This window comes from Calliphora vicina, unplaced genomic scaffold (assembly GCF_958450345.1).
Source record: "Calliphora vicina unplaced genomic scaffold, idCalVici1.1 scaffold_69, whole genome shotgun sequence".
Classification (NCBI taxonomy): domain Eukaryota; kingdom Metazoa; phylum Arthropoda; class Insecta; order Diptera; family Calliphoridae; genus Calliphora; species Calliphora vicina.
Window position 1 is genome coordinate 71,691 of NW_027052671.1, and position 9,861 is coordinate 81,551.

Sequence of the window (9,861 nt, forward strand, 5' to 3'; positions counted from 1 at the left end):
TCTATTTACTTAATTTAAGATTTGTTCTGTCTAATGACTGTATATGTTGTTAATGGGTTAATTTTCTATTGGCTTAATTTTAACTAGATTTTACAAGGTTTTTTGCTTTCTAAACGACCAAAAAAGTAAATAAACTAAACTAAAAAAAAAAACAAACGATATGATGATTACACGCATACACAAACATTCACATAGCCAGACACATATGTTGACGCTCTAAACTTTTCCCATTAACGTTAAATAACTGATAATGATGGCTTTTGCGCGACACCAACACTCTGCACATAATGATGACTTTGGCCTTCTTTTTATCCTTAAAACTAAAAGAGCTAAACAACAACGAACAACAATACACAGCTAAATTCATTTCGTATTGAGTCTTTTTTAACTTTTTCAATTTCAGTGAAAGTGTGTGTGTGATTTAGAGATGTTAAAGTATTGAGTACTCAATACTGACTGCTTATCGCTACCTTAATATAGAAAGGCCCTAACTAACATTTTCCTTACTTCACAGGAGGAGACAACTTAATAAAACTTAAAGTTCTGTAGTTGCGATTTTTTTTAACACAAATTTTTATGAATGTCTTCATCCAATTTAATGTTGCCACATTTTATTTTACTTTATTAATGGTGTATTACGGGATTATCTATCGATGTAAGCAAAAAAGGTTTCTATATTAAGGTAACGTTATTTGAGTACTTGACACTCAAAAGTATTTTTAAAAATACAACTACTTATACAGTGACGGACAATACAATAGAATCAGTGAATTTGATTTCAAAATTTAAAATTTGTTCATTATATATTAATGCTCATAACGTAAACAATAAATAGAAAAAAACAAAATAAAAAATAACACATTCTTATGTTAAAAACGATGTCAAATCTAAAAGACTAAATAAAATATGCGACATTCAAATAGAATCAATCAGTCTTAAAATGATTAAAAATAAAAAATCATCATAAGAATTCGTTGTTTTCTTAATATTTTGATGCATATCAATTATTTCTAATAACAGCATCAAATCTTTTGGGGATTGAATTTAACAAACTTTCGCATGTAGATCGGGAAATTGCATACCATATTTCCTGAATTTTCTGCCAAAGTTCTTCCTTGTTTTTCAATTTTTCAGGTCCGAGTTTGTCTTTTACTATTTTCCATAGGATTTAAGTCTGGTTATTGAGACGGCCATTCCATAACATGAATTTTGTTATATAAAAACCATTTTTTGGCAAGACCTGACGTGTGCTTTGGATCATTATCTTGCTGGAAGAGCCATTTTAAGGGCATATTCCATTCTGCATGTGGCTTTATAACATTCTCCAAAATATTTACATACAAGTGCTTATCCATATTTTCTTTAATCCAATAAATTGGACTAACGCAATACCAAGAAAAACATCTCCATATAATAATATTTCCCCAACCATGTTTAAACGTTTTTGGTTTTTGCCATTTTTTGGACGTTTAACCCATGTCTTATCATCACTACCAATTAAATTAATGGTCGTTTCGTCCGTCCACAATACATTTTGCCACTTTTTGATATCTTCTGGCCCACAATAATCCTTATGATTGCTCCTGGTTTTAAATGAAATATTGGTAGTGATTCTATTGTAATGTCCGTCACTGTATATAAATATGAAAATAATTTACATGTTCGAATGAAAACATATTTTGTTGTACTATTTAATATATTCAGATATTTTTCAATTTAAACAAATATTTAGATAACCCTATTTTAAATAAATAGCTGCAACTATTTAAATCAAGTTTGAATTTTTGTGGTTTATTTTACACTTTAAATTAAAAAATACTTGAAAAGTATTGAATAATATCGAGTATTGAAAAGTATCGAAAGTTTGCAACACTAGTATGATTGTCTATATTTTTATTAACATGGCTGGCGAGTAGTTATAAATGAATTCGAGTATATTTGACTTTTATGTTGTTTGTATAAAAAGTTTTGGTTTAATTTTTTTCGGTGTGATGAGATTTTTTTGTTTTAAACGAGTTCTATCTACACACACACAGATACACAAACATAGATACTTTAGTTTGAATGTGTTCATACTGTGCTTGTAGATTTATAAGTATGTGTGCATTAGACATGCCCTTAAAAAATAAATTTGCTTTGGATGGGTCTTATTTTGTTCATTAGCAGCTAAAACTAACTACTTCAAAATTTAAGTGTAAAACGGATAACTAGAACACGTGCCGGAAATCGATTGAAAGTTGTAAAATTGGGTAAATAATGGTACTTTTTCCGATATCTTAAAAAATTTCCCTATTTAAATACTGGTTTTTAAACATTTTCAATAAACCTAAGCGTCTAGAGAAAATTATCTTTCTAACAAGGTATAAAGCATGAACATCGAGTTAAAAATAACCAAGTTATTAGCATTTCCCTACGTCATATATTCAAGAAAAACGACATTTTTGTATTATTTGCTCACTGTTTTGCATGCAAAAGTTATGTAAACAACTATGTCAACAATAGAAATGCGAGTAAAATATGAGTAAACTAGCACTTTTTGCTCAATATTTGGTCAGATAAAACTCGTATAATTTTGTTATTTTTCATTCGAAATTATTGTTTTATACCTTGTTAGAAAGATAATTTTCCCTAGAAGCTTAGGTTTATTGCAAATGTTTAAAACACAGTATTCAAATATGGAATTTTTTTATGATATCGGAAAAAGTACCATTATTTACCCAATTTTACAACTTTCAATCGATTTCCGGCACGTGTTCTAGTTATCCGATTGCACTTAAATTTTGCAGTAGTTAGTTTTAGCTGCTAATGAACAAAATAAGACCCATCCAAAGCAAATCTATTTTTTATACTCAGCATGTCTAGTGTGCATGCTGAGTATCCATTATATAAATTGACAATAAGTTGAAAGTATTTGGATTTAAAAAAGCTACCAATAAAAGCACGGACACATAGATATATAGATAGTCTCGATAATAAGAGACAGTGTAAACGGGAGAGAGAAAGTTGCAAAAAGTGTTAATTAATATTAATACAAATGGCAAAAAAGTATTTATTATTGAAAAGCTTTCACAACTTAAATAATAAAATTAGCAGAAATGAAGGGATAAAAAACAATCTTCACAAAAAAATAAAATGAAATAATCGAAAATACATATAATGGCTATAAAACAATCTTCACAAAAAAATAAAATGAAATAATCGAAAATACATATAATGGCTATATAATAAATAAAGTTATCTTCATTTGTATTTTTCGAGTAAAAATACTGTTGAGCTGAAGCTGGATGAAGGGGGAAGGGCTGGATGAATTGGAAGTTGTTCAAACTCTCTGAGCCGAAACAAAATCGTTTAGATTTTGTACTCAGAATAATTTAAAAAACAATATGAAACGAAAAGGAAGGAATAAAACAAATGAATTAGGAATTTTCTAATTATTTATTAAATTATTTGGAAGGTGGATTCTTACCATAAGGAACAATAGGATTAGGATAGCGATGTGAACAGGTTAAAGTTTGATTTGTATCTCTCGCGAAAAGAAGTATTTACGACCCTTGACGTTTAATTTAGTACGTAATGACAAGTGGAATTATACTGCAACACATAGCATTCTGCATTAGTATATATTGAGGAAAATAGGAATTGCAGGGAAATTAGGAAAATCGCTAAGTGTTGTTTATGGCGTAAACAAATACATAAATATAAAATTATAGTGTAAGTATAAGGCACAACATTAACACTGTGAAATAAATGAAACAATTAGTTTTAATTAATTTATTACAAAAGTATAGAACTACAATTGTGTCAGTAGTACTGAAAAACTAATAATAAGGGTCCTCATGTAAACGCTTAAATGCCTCGCAAACTGTGCAATCTGTGAATTTATACAATCTCGCAAATGAACTGTTAAATATTGTATGGGAATTAATTTGCACAACACTAATAAGTTTGCGCGACAATTTGGACTTGTAAACTTGAACTGAATTATTGTGCATTTGAATCAGCAGGTTTTTTGAATAAATGTCATTGTGTATCGAAATATTATCCAACAGCTAGAGCATAAGTAAGGTTTTACAAACTACTCGTGTGTTTACCAACGTCTGTTCCAAAGATTTTTAGAACACAAATTTATACAATTTAGAAAAAATCATAGCTTTTGTTGAATTTATTTTTATTTGTCATTTTATCAATTAGAAACAGTCAATTATTAAAATTTGCACAAAATGGAAAAAAATTCACACAAAATTCACGTCGTGCAAATTTGCTTAAATGTGAAACTTAAGCATAGTTTAAAACAGCTTCTTTTAATTTTATATAAAAATCTACTTAAATTATAAATAAAAAATAAGATTCACTACCCACATACATATATATAGTATTTATCCTGAAGAAACTCAAACATGATGCAGATATGATCTACTTCATTTTATATCAGACTTCTTCTCGATAAGTATTGAACTAACTTTTTGCTTATGAAGAAAAATACAAAATTAATAAAATATACATGCAAATAATAAAATAACAAGAAAGTTATTTTATGTTCGGACATGCCCGAACATGGCCTACATCAACCATTAATATTCATATTTACTATATAATGAATTCGAAGCTAAATTTGTAAGTAATCAGGGTCAATTATGGACCAATTTTAACAATATAATAATGAGATGTTGATATTTTCATTACTTATTCGAACGAGAATCCCAGTACTGACTCATTCTGATGAAAGTATGTACATAAAAAACTAAATAGTTTTTAACAAGGAAAATTATGTAGCTTTTTAGTCACCTGTGACTTGTTTCTGATTGTTTTAAATTAACACAATGTCCGACAGGGAATATACTACGTTTTTACACAAAATGCTAATATCATGAAAATTCCTCTTCTTTTTTTATTGTTTGTCTATTGATTCTGTGTATAAATTATGGATCAGATTTACAAGGGTTTTACAATTTTTGGTAAAACATTCAAACAAAAATAATAGAGTTTTCAATTAAGCAAATTATACACATATGAATAAAACACCAGTTTTTGCGAATTCAACAGTTTTTGCGAATTAAGTTGTTTTGTCAAAAACAAATCAGCAACAACTCCCAATACGTTGATTTGTTTTTTTTATGATATCTCAGAAACTAATATTCGCAAGAAGAAGCAGATTAGTGTAAACGGAGCGTTTTGAAAAGTAAGTTTTATTATAAAAAACTAAGATGTTTTCTTATCTCGACTTAAGATGGTTTGTCCAAACTCCACAGCAATATTTAATCGACTATAAATAACATTACACTCAACATTACTACATAAAAATAATAAAAAATATCAAAAATGCTGGTATTTCATTTGAATTCTTATGTTTATCTAATTTTTTAACTGCATGTGATTACACGCAGAGAAAAAATATAGTTGGCCATGGTTACTGTAACCATTTCAATATTGTTACAAGTTTTTTAACTATATTATAGTCACAGTAACCATTTACATGATTGTGGTAACCATAATATGGTTAACTTACGATTCACATGATTGTCTCAACCATATATATGGTTACAGTAAACATATATATGTTTGTGACAACCATTTATATGATGAAGGACTATCATATTATGGTGCTCTCGGCTTAAGGCTTATCATAATCTGAGAACAACATATTATGATAAAATTATTCATCATAAATATGGTTGCCACAAACATATATATGTTTACTGTAACCATATATATGGTTGAGACAATCATGTGAATCGTAAGTTAGCCATACTATGGTTACCACAATCATGTAAATGGTTACTGTGACTATAATATAGTTAAAAAAATTGTAACCCTATATAAATGGTTACAGCAACCATGCCCAATTATATTTTTTCTCTGCGTGTAGAGACTCAGAAATCTTTCAGTACTCGTATTCTTGCAAAGAAACAGAAAATTTAAATTTGTAGTGGTAAAAATTTCCAATGATGACAAATACAGAAGAGTTTTTCTTTTAATTGTCATTATTTACGTATAAAAAAACATGACGTTTTAAAAATAAGACTGTCCAAGCGTTAAATGAGCACAATTGATAGATAAATGAGTGTATATGCGGATGTATAAAAGGATAGTTGGCTACCGAGATAAATTAATGAGTGAATGACGCATTGACTGTCCTGGTAAGGAAAATATTTGTTTTTTTATTTAACATACTAGTATAAGTGTACGTTGTATATATATATGTTTAATATACATATATGTATATGTATATATACAAAAGAACAACGTCAGCAAAAGTGACAACAATACAAGCTGTTTAATATACATATATATATGTATATTAAACAGCTTGTATTGTTGTCACTTTTGCTGACGTTGTTCTTTTAGTTGAGCGAAGTCTTTCACCCGCCCCCATATATTTTATTTATTATATCAACTTGGCAATGCATTATTGTGACATGAAGTTGTCAAGCTGTTGCAAGCTAAACAAATAAAAAAATTAAACAATCTCCTACGAAATGCTACAACAAACATCGAGCCCTAACAGCGAAAATATCTTAACCAACAATATTTTAGATTTTCATGTTTCGATAATACGGTATCTGGTCTGTTGAACATTTCGTTGCCGTTACAACTGTATACCAAAAACAATTTTAGCTTAAATGCACGTCGCCCATATGTTTACATGAAATTAAAACATACAAACAATCCTGTAATGTTTTCTGTTATGCACTTAAGACGTTTTCGCGGTTATGGCTCGACAAGTAGTATAAGGAATAGTAGGAGGATATCTTTAATTAAATTGCATAATAAAATCATAAACCACCTATAAACTGTATTCAATGCTGGCAGTTGACAGCCTACAACTGAATCATTGAACAATACATACAGCAATTGTTGTTGCTGCTTCTGCTGCTACTGCAATACCATCACCAACACCACCATCATCGAATACAACAACATCCACATCCGTTTAACAATAATACTGCTACAGCTCCCACCGCGAATCAAAAATGTATTCTACCAATAAAGCCTGATTGTGAGGCAAAATTTATAATGCAACCACCACAACCACACATAAGACCGGTTCATGAAAATTTATCATTTCAGGAGGATGTCTGTATGAGAGCTAGATGAAATTTTCGACTGGTTTTAATTAAATGTAATAAGCAAACGAAATAAAATGGTGTACAAAAGAAAGTCTAGCTATTCTAACGCAGAAATACCATATTTTAATTATTCACATAATGGAGATGTTTCAATTCAAAATATTAAATATATAATTGGAATATAAATTAATAGAAGAGATAAATATGAAACACAAAAAATAAGAATAATTTTATGTGGAGCTCGAGCCAGTCTAATGTACATACATACATACTTATGTATTTAAGCAAACATAGTAAATATCACATGTATGTACATAAGTACATACATACATATATACGAATTTTGTATATTGTTGCTGCCTCTACAACTACCCAGTAGTTCTAGGAGACAGTACCGAACTAGTGATTTTACCCATCATTTAGGGTGGGAGCTAGTTACTTCAATAGCCACGTGACTAGTCATTTTAACACGGGCATGTCCTAGGCAGGGGATCAATTGTCTCTTTTTGATTTCAATGTGACTGTCTAATAGCTGGTCCAAAGTAGGCAACGCATTGGATTCACAAACTGGTTACATAGCGTCAGTTACCTTGCTAGCTTTGTAACTAGTTACTTGATCAGCTACTTGACTAGTTATTTTAACACGTGCATGTCCTAAGCAGGGGGTCAATTGACCCTTTTGATTACAATGTGACTATCGGATAGCTGATCGAAGGTAGTCAACGCTTCTGGTGGGTAAAATAAACTGCAGTACAAAAAAAAGTTTGAAGTGACTTCACCATAGGTTACTAAGAGACACTAAAGTGACTATTGACTTCATGCTATGTTACATGGGATACCAGATATTTAAGCAAAAATAAAAATAAACTGTATGAGAATTAGTATATCAACACAATTTGTAAAAAAACAGTTTGTACGAATTACTCACAAAACGTTTAAAGTGACTACACTCTCGATTACTTAGAGACACTTAAGTGACAATTGTCTTCACGCTAGATTACTTGGGATGCATAAAGTAACCAATTGTCTTCTCTCTGCACTACAAAGTGCACACACGTGTCAAATGACCAAAATATATATAAATTTTAGTCAGCCAAGTGATAAGGCATTTGTGACAATTACTGTCTTTAAGGGATACATTGACTACTTGCTTAACTGCTGGGTACTGCTAACCATCTGTTAAGGATTAATGAGAGATAAACTGTTTTTGTCAATTATTAAAGAGCTGGTTAAATGGAAAACAATACGACTACGAATACTCATACATTGGTAAATTACACAATGCTACACCAATAATATGCAGGGATTCTCATATAGCAATTCAGTTGTTTTGGAGTCCATAGGGTGCGGATTTACTTATAGTTTCTCTCGATCACTTAGTTTCAAAAATATGTTATGTTAAATTTGTTTCTTTTATTTAAATGATATATGCGTTACCTTTCAAATAGAAGTGACATTTTGGCTGAGTTATGGTAGTTTAAGTTTTAAAAAACGCACTGTTTTTGATATTCTTCACGCTCTAAGTTGAGTGTGAGGCAGCAAAATATTTTTTTTTATTTCCAAAACAGGTAAGTAAATAAAAATCAATTAAAATGTGCATGAGTTATGTCCGTTTTAATGACAAAATGTTTTTCCACATTTACGGATTTTTCATAAAAAAGCTTGCGAGTTCTTTTATATTTAGAAAAACAAAGCAGACAATTATTATCTTTAGTTGCATCGCATTCTGACTTTATACTACCGTAACTGAGCCACAAATCTTTTTCTGTTTAAAATACAAAACCCACTGTATTAAAATTACAAAAATGTATGCAAAATGTTTCGAAGTTGTAACTTTAAGAATACCATTATTTCACTAAAACGAAGTGATCGAGAAAAACTGAAAGTATTTCCGTACTCTATGGAATCCAACAAAACGGAATTGTTAAATGAAAATCGCTGCATATTTTTTCATTCACTTTTGTATCACTGTGATAATAATATACATACTTATTTTCTTTCAACAAACTAAAATAAAAACAAGTAAGAGTGCTATATTCGGCTGTGCCGAATCTTATATACCCTTCACCAAATTATACTTGAAAATTTTAAATATTTTTAGGTAAACAAAATTAAATTTTTTTTCCAGTTGTTTTTTGAATTTTTTGGAAAAAAAATTTTTTCGATTGTTATTTTAAATTTTTTTTTTTAAATTTAAAAAATTTTTTTTTTTTAAATTTTAAAAAAATTTTTTTTTTTTAAATTTTAAAAAAAATTTTTTTTTTTTAAATTTTAAAAAAATTTTTTTTTAAAATTTTAAAATTTTTTTTTTTTAAATTTTTTAAATTTTTTTTTTGTTTTTAAAATTTTTTTTTTTTTTAAAAAATTCGGGTTCAAAATTTTTTTCCCGATTTTGACCCATTGTAGGTCCAACTTACTATGGTCTTATATACGTCGTTGCAAATGTTTTTGAAATATCTATCATTAGATATCCATATTGTCTATTAATGTCTTAGTAATCCAGATATAGGTAAAAAATAGGTCAAAAATAGAGGTTGTCTTGGTTTTTTCCTCATATCTCAGCCATTTGTGGACCGATTTTGCTGACAGACAGACAGACAGACAGACAGACAGACAGACAGACAGACGGACATGGCTTAATCGACTCCGCTATCTATAAGGATCCAGAATATATATACTTTATAGGGTCGGAAATGAAAAATGTAGAAATTACAAACGGAATGACAAACTTATATATACCCTTCTCACGAAGGTGAAGGGTATAAAAACGATTTCTTAAGTCAATTAATTGATT